Below are 15,516 nucleotides of genomic sequence, written 5' to 3' on the forward strand. Positions count from 1 at the left end.
TACGCGTCGCATGCACCCTTGCCCCTCCGGCATGTCCATTTTATGGTTCTTATTTATGTTTTAAAACGGATGAGAAGGGAGCGGCAAAATACAGGCGGCCTATGGGTGGCAAATAGGTAAATCCGGCCCTGGTCACGAGTATTGAGGCACAAGATTCTAGGCAGAAGAAAAAATCAGATTAAGAGTGGTGATTTACGTCACAAGATATGATTCGCTGATTTAATTTTGTTTTTCGTTCTCTTCCTGCTGCTTTTGACAAAAAAGACGGATTCCTCCAGGAACCAAAGAAACTCAGAATTGAAACTCGAGCTTGCAATTTGAATGGAGAAAGTGGAGATCAGTTTCGTAGTCCCTTAAAATAAAGTTCATTTGTTCGGAACATGTCCCAACTTTGTGAAAGTTTATGTGATGCTCCACCGGAATTTCATAAACTTCAAATCTGAAATATTTCAGCGACAGCACTGCAAACGCTGTATCAGAGGCGACCCGCCGTAAGTTGGCAACAGTGCGTTCCGTCCGCTTTAAGCATACAGAACAATCGATAGCTCTCGAAACATGTTGGCTCTTCCAAGTTCGATTATTTACATGGATTCAAATCGAGGAAAAATAACGTTACCGATTTTTAAAGTCTCCACTGCGCTGCTACGTTCCGACTATGTCTGCAACGGGTTTGCCTCCCCCCCCCCCTCCACACCGCCCGCTTTCGATTGAGGTTGTCTGGCCTGTCTGCAATGACTGGCGGTTCGTTTACCTATGACGGGATCAAAATGCTTTTCGCTATGTCTCACTGTTCGTTACGCTTCCACGCCCCGCGGGAACATAACACCCATCGTTCCATCGATAATCGTACCTTCATTGCCGCGTGCCGTTAGAAATCGCATTATAACGCTCCAAACGCTCATGAGTGGAATGAACCAATCCACACTGAAATTCTTGGAAAAAGACGTAATAGACCACTAGACAAGGTACGAATTTAAGCATTCTGATACGTGTTTCTCAGTCAGAATTTCACGTAGAGCACGATTCGCACAACGAAAATTACTTAAACCAACTCCTAACGAAGATTAACGTTTTTATTTCACAATGGTTACGAGGAAATTGAGCTGCCCGCTCACAAGAAACTCAAAGCTCTACGTGAATCAAATCGTGCACTACAACGGTCTCAGCAAGCTTCTCAGTCCGAGCAATGTTCATGTCCCACCTTGTGTTTTTAAAACTATAAGCAATTTGCTATAGCTGAGCCAAAGCGTCAAGAATGAGGTTGCCACATTTTTTTATCGCCGAGACGTTCATGATAACGTTCAGCGCGCGATGTGAATCACGTATAGCATTGAGTTTTCATGAGCGGGTGGTTTGAATTCACGCATCAAGAATCATTAAATATTTCGAAAGGAGATAATTAAATATCTCGTAAATATATTCGTAAGGAGTTCATTCCGGTAATTTTTGTTGTGCGCATCGTGTTTAACGTGAAATTTGGGTTAAGAAATATGTATCAGAATGCTTAAATTCGTACCTTGTCTAGTGGTCCATTATAATAGTGTACTGTCCCAGCATATGCTTTCTAGGGATACTTAGACTGTGCGATGGTAGTGGGGTTAAAGCGAAACCACCGTTGTAATATGATGTATTTGGATGAATCGGACTTGTCACATCAAAGGGAACCGTACCCTTGCAGTTTCTCTTTGAGCTGAGGAAATCACTGCGGTTGCGTCTGGGAAGTTATTAAACAAATCGAGCAAAATGTTTATCGTGACGATGAATTTTCTCTCGTCGTGATGAAAGTTTTCTGGTCGTCACAACCAACAATATTTCAAACATTTTTGGAGTAGTGTCATTGATTGGAATTAAAGCTTTAAGCTATGTAAGCAAAAAACACCTATAAGAAAAGTATGGTGCCCAGATTTTAAATTTAATTTCTTATTACTAACAATATTCCGTTGTGAGGAAAACACTTAAGTTAACAGTATGGTGAAATTTTACTCGGCAGAATAAGTCGGTCTTTGAACGCAACGAGCATCGATCGCGGTGCGAGAAGGATCTATTAACTCAACGGTTTTCTCTTGAATCCAATGAATCCAATCTCAGCAGAGCATCCAATTTTGTCCAACTCCGCCCTTCAATTTCAATCCTAATATCTGAAGCATCGCTTAAGCAGATGGGTGATCTTAAAACTTATGATCAAGCTGCATGTATGTTACATGCTTTGCGACCCATAATCGCATGGGATTGCCATCAGCTTCCAAATCCTGCAGAATCTCCCAGTTTCGTATTTCAATTTCAATTTCATCCACCACTCTCTCTCTCTAAGCGTCCCACGCGCCTCCACCGAGATTGTGACGTTGCAATTGTCCCCTTATATTTTAGTGTTTTAGGGTGGTTTCACAACAACTGGAATAGTTTTGTCGCCGTAACAGACAACATATTTTTCGGTCATATTTTTAGTACTAATGATAATCACACGAATTTTTTTGCTTAATCTACACAGGGTTACGTGTTATAACGTATTTCAAAGATGTATCGCTGTAATTTTCAATTTTAATGTATAAATGACCGAAAATGTGCTGTGTGTTTCGCTGACTTTTTACCGCGTAACAAACAGCACATTTTCGGAATTTACGCTTCCATTAATTGAGAAGTTGAGCAATAAATCATAAGAAAGGGTTGTAATACGTAACTCTTTGAAGATGAATGCTAAAAAATTCGAGTGATTATCATTTCTACTAAAAATATGACCGAAAAATGTGTTGTCTCTAACGGCGACAAAACTAATCCAGTTATCGTGAAACAACCCTTTAAATGAAAACCGATCGAAAGTTCCTGCTGAGATTGTCCAGTGAGTTTCCTTTACAAATAAAAACAAAACACAAAAAACTACTTGCCACGGAAAGTAAGCATTTTGAACAAACTAACAAAAATCAACATTGATCAGCATCGTTGAAAAAACTAAAGCATAATCGGATATTTTGAAAAAATGCGATTGATATACCTATTCCTCGCATTTACTCATCTAATTGAGACGCACTCAACTGGAACGAAGCATACAGATTGCGACATACAACTTATCGAACCTCGAAGTCGTGATATTGTATCACGGCTAATTGAAGGCGATTTCTCACTGCGTCAAAATTTACGGAGCTTGAATCTCGGTCTCGGCCTCTCGGCTCGGCGTTTTTAAATTCACCAGCTACGCCATTCACCGCACCGCTGGCGTAAAGACGTAACTACATCTCGGAATGAGCCCCGTCATCCGCTTAGCCTAATTATTTCCGAGGCTCAAGACAAAATGGACATACGCTCTTACGCAAGCTGAGCGACGATTTATCTTCGTCCACGTCCCTTGAAACCTCGCTTTGGATCTCTGTAAACATTTCCGAAGCTCCCTCACATGAATTCATTTGCTCCGAGTAGGATCGAGGTTGACTCACTTGTGGAACCCCCATACAATGTGCCGCTCCCTGCAAGATGGAATGTAAGTACAATTGGACCGCGTTAAGCAGGAAGGAACCAAGCCACATCAGCTATTGCCAAATTCAACTGGGCAAATTCATTTTTTACACACTGGAAAAAAAGCACATCGGATCTAGAGTCCAGACTCTTGAAAACATTGACAAGAAAAAGGACTCTTGATTCAATCAGATTTAAGCTCAAATCAAAAGGAAATTCGCTCAAATTAAGAGGCTTGGTTCTTGATTTAAGCTTAAATCTGATTGAATCAAGAGTTTTTTTTCTTGTCGATGTTTTTAAGAGTCTAAACTCTAGATCCAATGTGTTTTTTTCCTGTGCACGAAAAAGGTTGTGCGGATTTTTTTTTGCAAATTTCAGTGAATTTTTTGCATAGTACGAGGCAAGTTAATTGAAATTTTCAAAGGAATCCGCACAAGTGTTCTCTTGTTAAAAATTAAACTGCCCAGTCAAATTTGGCAACATTTGATGTGGCTTGGTTCCTTTCTGTTAAACGCGGTCCAGTTAGTATACAAAATTTCCATTCATGGATTTTATTTTTATCAGATATCCGTTGGGCGTTTCTTACTTAAAAAGGTAATGTATCTGTTCTTAGTGTAAGCAGAAAAATCAAATTTTGAACGAAAATTGCAATCATTTTAGTGTCAAAACTGGAATTGTCCAATTAAATTTCAAAATCATGAAATAGAGTTACTTTGTAAACGTCAATGACGCTTGTGATACTTTGGCCGGAAGGTGATCTTAACGTTATCCAATTTCATCCTGACATGATTTTGGATGAATTCGTTTAAGCTTAAGAGAAGTAGACTATTAGAGTACTAAATAAAGACAGCCATCAGTGGCTCCGCAACACACGTGCCTGATGTATGGTCTCTGGTCTCTCGTGCCCATCTCATTGCCTTTTTTGCGGTGCTCGCCCTCTGGTAATAGACTGAAGACAACGGGGGATGGAAACGTCGAAATGAAGCGGAGTTACATAAGCTCGTGAAATATTCAACGGTGACATGCGATACCCTAATGACCAATCAACCATTGTTTGTCATGGTTACAGACCCGACGCGGAACATATCAACCTTAACATCATCCGTCCCTTTATTTCCTCCTCGAATATTCCGTTGTCTGTCCGTAAATGGACGCATTCCTATCAAACGGAACCATGTGCATTATGACGTGAGCCCTGTTATGCACATATTCTTATGGGTCTCAGGGCTCATGTCTTAATGCACATAGTTCCGTTTGGCAGAAATACGTCAAAATGATCCGCGAAAGATTCCATCCAGAGAGTCTCGTGGGTGAACGGCTAAATCGCTGGTTTGAAGCCTTAATCAAGCCAGTCTGCCAGATCCATATTTTCTGTCTGCATTTGCTGAAATACCGAGGAAAATCGAATTGAACTCGTCGCGTTAAAAATACGGCCGCTGACCGAAAGGGACGTGAGAGACCAGTAAAATTTCGTATGAACGGACAACCTTCAGGGAAAATATTAGCTGGATGACCGCAAGTTTTTATTGATTTTTTGTTTTATTTATTTGATGAATTTTTAAATTTGTCTTATTGATTCACACATATTTGATGCTTAAGAGCTTGGCAAGCAAGGCTGCGTCTTAGTCTTCGGTGGCAGTAGAAGAAAAAGTTGATTACATTTTGCAACAAAGAGCCCCTATCTCTGGCTCTTCCATAAAAGAACCTTTTTGCATAAAGAAACCAATATCATAAATTTTGTGTCTAAAATTAGTCAGAAATAGTGGTTCCTTATTGCAAAATGCGGTCCAAGAAGACAACGAAAATAAAATCGTTTTTACATCAGTTTTCCGTTATACTGCCTCTACTCTGCTAAGGCAGAACGCCGTATGAACATTCGCGAGTTGCAAAGTTTCCTTCGATAAAATGTTTCTTTTTGAGGGAAGTTAATGATATTTTTCCTAGAAATTTTCAGGAAATTTAGGTGAAATGCGAGCAAAATGTACTGTAAAATCGGAGGAAAAATATTCATAAGATTACCAATAAATTCGTGCTCACTAAACGGAAATTTGGGCTTGTCTAAAGGCTCATACGGCGTTCTACCTTAGCAGGGCAGTACTGTCTGCTGTGATGCTCCTGTGTAGGACACCTGAGGAAAAGGAGGTTCATTAAGAAGTTTCCGAACGGAATCTCGCAATGTCGATAATATCCCATCGAGGCACTCGAGAAATCAAAATCCCCAATACGGAGGAACCCAGAGGCGACGCGGACGACACAGCTGTGTTCCCGGCGAGGTCGCGACTCGCCGAGATTCCGCGCGGGATCATTCATCTTCCTCGTGCGTCGCGGGTTGCATACCCGGCTCGGCGCGCTCGTGTGCCTGCGAATTCTACCCTGTTGTTATCTATCCCCGTCATTAATCACGGCGCTCAGCGTCTTGGAGACTATGCAGAGGAAGTGCCCCGTGGCCTTTCACTCGAAATATTTTCCCTCAATGCGATTTGTTCGACCGGCGTTTTGCGGCCCGCCTGCTCTCTCGCGTAAATACCGTCGCGCTGGAGAGGAACGCCGTATGATCCTCCACACGTTGCCACATTTCCTTCCACAATTTTCGAATTTTTAAACGCAACTTGAGGATATATCCCCTTTATTTTAGTATATAAATTCACACGTAACTCAACCTAAAGTTTCTGAAGTTCGTGAAGAGGAAAATTAATAATTTCCCAGGTAAATATTTAGTATATCGGAGGAAATTTTGCAACGTTCGAATGTCCCTAAGGCGTTCTTCCTCAGAACGGCTGAACACTTTGCAGATGCCTTTTCATGTCGGGGGACAATGAGTGTTCCCGTCACTGGGAGAAGGAACGTTGTGTATAATCGAGGACACCTGAGGGAAGGGAGGTTCATTAACAAGTTTATTCGAACAATTCTGTGTAGCTTTAAAATCTTGCAAAGGGTGGCATGGATGACGGCACCGGCCACAATAGCGGATCTCAAGGTTTCCTTCACCTTGATCTCATCGGTATTAATAGTCTGAAGCAACTAGTGTCTTCGGAGCGCTTGGCTGGTAGAGCGTGCTCATTTCTTTCAGCTTGTTATCAGTATAGTAGAATATTAGTATTTGGATCGCGTTTAGCAGCAAGGAACCAAGCCACATCAGCTATTGCCAAATTTAACCGGGCAATTTAATTTTTTTATTACGCTTTTTCATAAGAGAACGTTCATGCGGATTACTTTGAAAATTTTAAGGAATTTGCTACGCACTGTGCTGAAATTTTACCAAAATTTAAAAAAAAATCCGCACAAAAATTTCCATGGAAAAAATGAAAGTGTTCAACTAAATTTGGCAATAGCTGTTGTGGCTTGGTTCCTTTCTGCTTAACACGGTTCGTTTGCCACAGGCAAATAGTCAAATTAGACATTTTGTCAAACGCTCAGCAAGTATAGTCAAATATTCTCACTCGTATTCTAATAATAGTTTTCTCGCTAAATTTGAACAAAACATCGATTTGATTATGTAGAGAATAGTTCTCTTTATAAATCTGCATGGTACAAACAATGGTACATCTCCAGCTGCTGAGCAATCTTATCTCAAAGTTAATGGTATAGAGTAAAAATACAGAATTTTTGGCAGGTAAAATATATGCGGACCATTATTTGATGCCGGAAACACACACTGAATATGGAGAGTTAATGTAGGAGTTGTCGGTACGCTGTTGCTTGGTGCCCAAACCACGAGTAGCATAGACCAGAGCACTGGAAGTTCACGCCTCGCGCCAGCGCGCCTTCAATTTTGCGAATGCAACACTGACATCCATCAAGCACGAATAGTCGTATCTCTGCGCCGTCATCAACGCGCTCCATTTCATGTTGTATTGGTTGCGTTTGCCTTATTTGTGCTTCAAAGGATACGTGAGCAACACAGCCAAAGATAAGGGAGTCGTAATCTGGCCTCTCTTTTTAAGTTTTCTGCCGAATCTGAGTGACACCCCATCGGCAGCAAAAAAGGGAGGCGGCATCTCGAGTTCAGGCCTCGCGCCTTTGCGTCTTCATAGAGCCTGATTATAGGGTAACCAAACCGAAAGGATCAAATATATTTAAAGAATTCTCATAGAAGGTTTATACGGCGTTCTTCCTTAGCTCGGCAGTACTCTAGCCATGGAATAAAGAGACTAACGTGAACAGAAGTGCAAGCTACCGCCATTATCACGTCATCGAAGGGAAACTGCATCAATACGTACTGTTTACGTAAGTCGTAAGCCGCTGGAAAGTCGTCGTTATAGGGAGGTCGAGCGGTAATAGATAACATACGTTTTTAGGAATTTAAAAGGTTTTTTACACTTATTTACCGTCAAACCGTAGGATTAATACGAAAATATGTACTTAAAATTCATGTTTTTTCCAATTATATATTTGTAGGTTAATCTTGAAGCAGGCTTCAATAAGTAAAAAGATTTACCGACCCAGAGGTCTGGATGCACGATCAAATCCCGATTTTCAAATTCAAATTCCAAATTTTTACCGTTCATCATTTCCTGCCGCAAGAAACATTTCTGCCAAGTTTTCATTTTAAAATGAAGCAAAGTAATGATCTTAAGACTGATGACTTCCGACATGTTGATGGTAATTTTCTCGGGAATTTGATTGTGTATATCGAGACCTCAGGAAGAAAAATGTTAACATCGGTTTTTTACGTAACTTTCGCTTCTGTTGGCGTTGTCTACTTCAGAGTACCAATATAGGGAGAGTATGGACAACTCGAAATATGTAGCTCATAGGGCCCAAAAGGGTAGGTATAACCTTTGAAAACGAAAAATGTCACTGTCAATCTTTAGACTCCAATATCAAACAAAAATGGACAAGAAAATTCATGAGTAAGCATTCTTCCGCAAAACTGAGTAAGTTTATGCAAAAACCAAGTCAAATACGTGCTTTACCAACGACAGTTCCCAACAATTGTGATTATAAATCACTCTGGATAATTATTTGAATTCATAGATTGCCTACCCTTTTGGGGTCTAAGAGCTCCATCACCTAACTTCAAAATTTTCGACATGTCCATATTCTCCCTATATATGGATTGCATTTTGCAAAAAGAAACCAGGAGCATTCCAATGTCGCTAAGATTGTGCAAATTATTTTCCTTGCAAATATAAACTGATCATCTAAACAGGTTGTATCTTCACCCCCACTAAACTGTAAATTCAAGACGAAAATTACCTTGGTCAATTCAATTTTTTGTACGATTCCAGTAATTTTATTGCAAAGAATGTATGTTGCACAATCCTAGCAACATTGGAATGCTCTTGGTTCTTTTTTGCAAAATGCCATCCATATGTACTCTAGTCTACTTACTCTATGCTTCAGCGCCTTTCCGCCAAAAATTGCCTCGATCATTCCGTCGGGTACGGCGAATGCAAAACGACTTCTGGCTCGGAGCACGGGAGTACCTCTCCCGGTACGGGACGACGCGGTGCGCACGTCCGGGCGGGCGGGGGGCGCGGGTCGCCGGGGGGCGGGGGGGGGGGGCGGGTCGGTTGACGCGAGTAACGAACCCGGGGCGGACCACCCCAACCCTTGGCAGACTTGGCAACGTGGCCCGGGCGCGACTTGGCAGCGCGGCGACCGTATCGAGCCGGAGCCGGGCGGCCGCCGCGACGCCTTGCGCCTCAGTCGGTGAAGAGACGTTGCCTAGCGAGCCAGGCGCACTCATTCGCGGACAGGACCAGTTGCGAGGAGCGTTGCGTTGTCGAGGGCGAACCCCCTTTGCGTCGCCGTCGGTGTAGCGCCCCCCGGCCGCGTTTTCCTAGTCGTGACCGTCGTCACCGTCGAGCCTCGAGGAGTGGACCGGGACCGGGCTTCGGGTCGTGCGAACCCGCGAGGGCACGATGTGACCTACCGCGCACAGGATTAAGGATTTACAAATGGCCGCCAAGGATGGGATCCCGTTGAGCAAGGTTCGTTACACTCATACTAGCTCTCTCCTCCCGCTCTCCTCTCGAGCGGAAAACCTCCCAAGCGCCATCGGGTCTTGCTCGCTTTCTTGCAATATAACCATAGTTCATTTCCATTAAACTAGTGACCTGTACTCAGAGTGTCAGTTACGCTCATTCTGCAACAAAACGTCGAGTTAATGTAGTTTACCTTCGCTGCAAAATTGTAACACTTACGCCCTTCTTAAATGTATAAAAACGTGATGAGTTGAAGATCTCCCCCCATTCCCTCTCGAGTGGAAAACCTCCTAAGCGACGTCGGGTCTTGCTCGCTTTCTTGCAATATACCCATAGTTTATTTCCATTCAAATAGTGACCTGTACTTAGAGTGTCACTTACGCTCATTCTGCAACAAAACGTCGAGTTAATGTAGTTTACCTTTGCTGCGAAATTGCATCACTTACGCCCTTCTTAAATGTACAAAAACGTGATGAGTCAAAGATCTCCCCCATTCTCTCTCGAGTGGAAAACCTCCTAAGCGCTGTCGGGTCTTGCAATGTATCCATCGTCTACTTCTGTCAAACTAGTGATCTGTAATTAGAGTGTTACTTACGCTTACTCTGCAACAAAACAGCGTGTTAATGCAGTTTACCTTCGCTGGAAAATTGCATCATTTATGCCTCCCTGAAATGTATAAAAACTTGATGAGTCAAAGATCGTTACCCTCTATCGTCCATCGTGTATTTCCATTAAACTAGTGGCTTGTAATTAAGAGTGTCACTTACGCTCATTCTGCAACAAAACGTCGAGTTAATGTAATTTACCTTTGCTGCGAAATTGCATCACTTACGCCCTTCTTAAATGTATAAAAACTTGAGAATTCAAGGATTGTCACCTTCCGACCCGCCCCAGGATGAAGGGTGGGAAGTTAAAACGTCCCAAAGGCTACAGGGTGTTGCTGCGCTTTTTAAAGCACCAAAAAAAGTGAAGTTGCTTTAACATTCTGGATGTATAAAAAGTGTGCGAGAACTTATAAAATGCTGAATTATCCGCTACAGCAGTTACTTTAGCAATGTCAAGATGTAAAACCAACTGCTGCAGCGGGTAATTTAGCATTTTATAAGTTCTCGCACACTCTTTTTACATCCAAAATGTTAAATCAACTTCCCTGTTTTTTTAGTGAGGATGTAGTTTTAGCTACTAGAGTCCTGTTAAATGAGGTAATATTCAGAGAATCTCAGCAATATCTAATAACACATACGATGCGATGTTTTAAATTTCTACTTTGCAATACTGGCGCATAGTCTCTCTCCGGGCAAACCTAACTGCTGTCCTATTCGAAAAACTGCCCGCGGTAAATTCGAAAAATCGTGTTCCACACTACACAGATTGCGCGCTGAGGAGTAAATTTCAGACTTTTTTGATGTGTTATGCGAAATTTGTTTAGTAAATTTGCAATTAGAAAGTATATTCAGTTGGCTGTATATCTTGCATGCAGCAGACCCATTAATTATTTTATGAGGATTTATTTGCTGGAAATTCTCAGTATTCCCAAACGAGAAAATGAAGGAAATCGAAAGTTACTGAGCCTTTGTTCCCGGTACTTCTTCGAGCGCTTGAGTTTTCCAAGAAATCGTGATATTCAATTATTATTTTCCAACACGAGTCTAGCGATTCCGAGAATCGGCGGTTTTATATTCCATGCAAGTTGCTCATCTTGCTCTTTTGTCTTCTCCGAGCCTTTTTGCCGTCGGTGAAGATAGATAAAACTCGATGTAATCAGATTAGAACCATCAACAGGTAAACGGAACGTTGAAACGAGAGACTTCACCTGTCTTAAAAGCTTTTTCTGATCTAATTTAGCCTTTCAAAAGCTGTTTAATCGGAAATTTTTAACAAAGGAAGCCTGCCTACAAGGAAGGTTTTTTTATTACACAAATTTGACTTCATCTTACCCTTTAATTTCTTGTTTTTGTTTCAGTTCATTATTTTTTTATATTTTATTTTATTTCAATATTTTCTCTCATTGTCTCTAGCAAAAGTTCCATTCTGCTTATTGGTGTTCAATTTTAGAGGCATTCTATTATTGACATTAGTAGTTCTTCCGATTTTTAACCCCCCTCCCCATCCCTATTGACAAGTACCGCCCGACCCCTCCTCAAACCCTGCTTTATAGAGTTAGAAAGGTAGTCCTAAGCCTCTTTTTAAGGTCATTTCTGGATGATGTCTCATAACACGTATAACAATTTGCATTGTTGCAAATGTTTTAATGTTGTTTTTTCTTCGCACATTTTCTTCTTTCAAATGTAAACCAACAAAAATGTTTTCATAAATCGTTTAACATGATCATCCTCATCTTGTGGAAAGTATGATGTGGCAATTTTGAACAGTGAAGTTGATTAGTATTTTCGAGAACTATTCTAAAAAGCGGAAAGTTTAACCCTTCGATACTCAAAACTTTTTTTATAAACAAATTCCCAAGTCGGGTCAAACTGATCCGTATTTAAAGACATTGCTATTGAAAGTTGTTAAAGTATTTTGTACATTATTTCTATGTTTTTGAAGGTAAAACATATATTTTGTTGTTGAGCTTTTCACCTCTTTGGTGACTCACTGAGCTCTCTCACCCAGCTCCTCATCCGCCGTACGTAACTCCTCCGAAAGATGCAATCAGGTCAATTTGATATCTCAACGCGCGTTGATGACGGCGCAGAGATACAACTATTCGTGCTTGATGGATGTCCGTGTTGCGTCTGCAAAATTGAAGGCGCCCTAGCGCGGAGCGTGAACTCTCAACGCTCCTCTCTCTCCATACTCTGATTCGGGGGAGGGACACCGAGGGTCGATCACGTCCCTCCTATCTTCGACTTTGTTGAAACTTGATTGTTTTCTCTTTTTTTTTCAATTTGGTGTCTGGTAATTATTTTAGGATTTATTTGTAGACCTACTTCTAATGTTTGTATTTAATGGCCCCCTAACTCCCTCAAGAGAGAGAGGCGGGTCAATTTTATCCAGACTGGGATTTCTAGAGGTAGTTATCAAAAAAGAATCCCTGGCCCTAACCTACCCTAACCTAACTTAACCCAACCCAACCTAACCTAACCTAACCTAACCCAACCTAACTTAATGCCTGATAACTTTTTTACGATGTATTTGTAGAGCTATATCTAAAGCTCGTATGTGACGGCCCTGTACAACCCGCAGTACACGTGTTTTCAGCGAAATTTAGGTCAATTTGATCAGGCTTGGGCATCTAAGAGTGAAACGTTGCTTCTAAAATACGTGGTATGAGATTTCTCTATTTTGAGCTCACCTTTTGACCTTAACTTTTAATTTTTTTCGGGACGCAAAGTTTGGCTCGGAATTTTCCATGTTAGCGTTCGATGAATGTTCGATCGCAATCTATCATTACTAAAATGACAGACACTCGTCAAGTTTTTGATCGGGTCAACGGGTGCGTGGAAAAATAGGTGGAGAATATTGAAAGAGAAACCACATCCTCTTCGAATCGATCGATATTGATACTAATTCTGTCCGATAAATAGAAAAATGAGTTTTTTGTGGAAAACTCCATTCGAGGGACCTTCCATTCTCTGTGTGAAAATAACGCAAGGAGTTCGATGAGTGCACGTGGTTTTTTAAGCAGGAGTCATCTTTTAAGTTCTTTAGATGCGAAACTAATCAAGTTCAAAATTAAATGTACTCGTAAATTCAGCGCAAATTAGGAAATATTGCAACGGAACACAAGGTATTTCCGGGGAAACTGTGTGTGCCCTTTGTTTGACAAGGACCGGGTGTATTAAAACATTATTACAATTGGTTATGACTCATCCCACCACATTCTAAGGTACATTAAACAAATATTTCTGATGATAAAAAAATCAAAATCACCTAATAAAAATCTAAATGTATAATAACTATAAGTTTGTTCGTAAATCTAATTTTAATCAAATCAATAATTTTATCGTAGATTTGAGGTCTCCTTCAAATATTTCCTATTTTTGAAAAGTCATTCCATGCGAATAACTTTTAAAAACATTTACTGAGCAAGCCTAATATGCTGAGCAAGATTCTTAAAATTGGTGATCTCTCAGTCTATAACATCCTGAAAATCATAAATTGCCTCACTGACTTTGATCAGAAGCTTGTGCATTGAGTAAACTTTCTTTTCTTCTTCTGAACAATTTCAATTTTCATGCATGTTGTCGTGTCCCAGGAGAAGAAACGAAATTACTCGAATAATTCAAAAGTTTACATATATATGACTGTAACATGTCTGACCCTCTGGCTGATTTTTACGGCCAGTCATAAATGTATCCTATTAGAAATACAGTTTGCGAGTGAAAATTCAACGACGTTGAAACGTAGTTACGTACTTTCGTCTGGGGATCGACAATGTTTAGCTTTGTCTTAGACTGATTCATTTGTTACACATTCAGGTGGGGAATTTTAAAATTTGGAGACTGAAAATAATATAAACGCACACATGTTCGTGGATTCATCTGTATATGCAGATAACATTCCTCCTCGTGCTGCCAGTTGCTACCATACCATTGGGGTAGTTTTTTTCCAGGTCTCTGACCCATTTGGCAACGGGTCAAGTAATCTACTCCACGATAAATATTTAAAATTTCATTCCGCTACCAAATGCCTTATCACGAACCTGAGAAACCTCTACGCTCCATTGCTCATCACCAGAGAGGTGGCTGGTGGCCTGCTACACGTCGATTAATCGAAGGCGTAGGTTTATACACCGCCGTTTTAAAGGAGAAACACCACGCCGTATGATAGCACGGCCATTGCCAAGTTATTTTCAATATAAACAATTTCAAGAAAACCTGTAAATATCTCGAATTTTTCAAGTAATTGTATTTAAAATTGAGTTTAGCGTAAGCAGAGACAAAAAGTCAATTTGGCCTAACGCCATTACATGTGGAAGAATGGAGATGTTGCATGTGTGAGGATTTGCAATTTGACCATTGCTTCTCGTGTAAAAGTTCACGAGAAACACGATTGTGCCACTGGTTTTCTCTGAAATCAACTCCCAAGCTCAAAAAAAGCTCTCGAGTTGAGGCCAAAATGGAGGGGATATCCCACGCTATCCTGAGAGTCCACGTATACATCAAGGCAAACTCTCCATTCGAAGATAGGGAGAAAATACATTAGCAGGGTTGCCGTGTGTTCAGTTTTAGAGTCCCCAAATAAATTGGCAGCCCTGTCAATGTATTTGCTCCCTATCTTTACATGGAGAGTTTGTCTTGTTGTAGACGAGGACTCTCAGAATAGCGTGGGATATCCCCTCCATTTTGGCCTCAACTTGAGAGCTTTTTTTGAGTTTGGGAGTTGATTTCAGGGAAAACCAGTGGCACCATCGTGTTTCTCGCAAACTTTAACATAGAAATCAATAGTCAAATCGCAAATTCCTCACACATGCAACATCTCCAAATCCTCTTATGTGTTATCCTTTTGATTTTCATTTGTAGCAGAAACTTGAACATAGTAAGCTTCAAAACTTTATGTGGGTTTACCTTGAATTGGGAGGATATATAATAATCGCGAAATCCACATCAGAATGTTATATAGTATTTTGTTGAGAAACTAACACGTCAAAGAAAATTGGGCACCGTTCGGTAGGGTTAGACTGATTTCAGTCGCACATCCAACTAAACGTGTAAATATCCTGTATACTTTATATTTTATGAATGAGATTACGAAATATAACGCAAAAGCCATGACTTTTTGGATCTCATTTTTTTCATCAAGTGTAGTCATGAGGATTGAATAGGATGAGGATTAATTATTCAGAATATTTACCGAAACTGGAAACATGAAGTGACATGTCATGCAAGAAAATGAGTAAAGCCAACCAAGCTTTTTATGCATGCAATTTCAGCAATTTCAAAATTACAAGCAACAACCACAAATACATCGTAAATGTATATAATATGAGCATTATTGAATTAAATCTGATTTTACTTTTGACTGTCCTTCGCATTAACGTAACCAAAGCAAAACACTGATTAAGTAACCAAAGCAAAACACTGATTAAGTAACCAATGGCACTGTAACCAATGATTCAATTAATTTACATGATTTATTTATTCGCTCATTTCGCGCGAAAGTCATATCAGTTGAATATTTTTTAGCATGCCGTTTT

At 40.5% G+C, this 15,516-nt stretch overlaps 1 protein-coding gene across 20 annotated transcripts in view; it reads left to right on the plus strand.

Annotated features, from left to right (window-relative positions):
* Nucleotides 1-15,516, plus strand: part of cac (calcium voltage-gated channel subunit cacophony) — a 400,227-nt gene that overhangs the window by 239,343 nt on the left and 145,368 nt on the right. Inside the window, exon 1 of one of the 20 annotated variants that reach the window (XM_072299268.1) lies at nt 9,104-9,383. The exons of the other annotated variants lie outside the window; for them this stretch is intronic. The gene's annotated coding sequence lies outside the window, so the exon portion shown is untranslated. Of the gene's footprint in view, nt 1-9,103; nt 9,384-15,516 lie in introns of those variants that run through there. 20 annotated transcript variants of the gene reach the window in all.

The sequence above is a fragment of the Bemisia tabaci genome, chromosome 4 (assembly GCF_918797505.1).
Source record: "Bemisia tabaci chromosome 4, PGI_BMITA_v3".
NCBI classification, from domain to species: Eukaryota; Metazoa; Arthropoda; class Insecta; order Hemiptera; family Aleyrodidae; genus Bemisia; species Bemisia tabaci.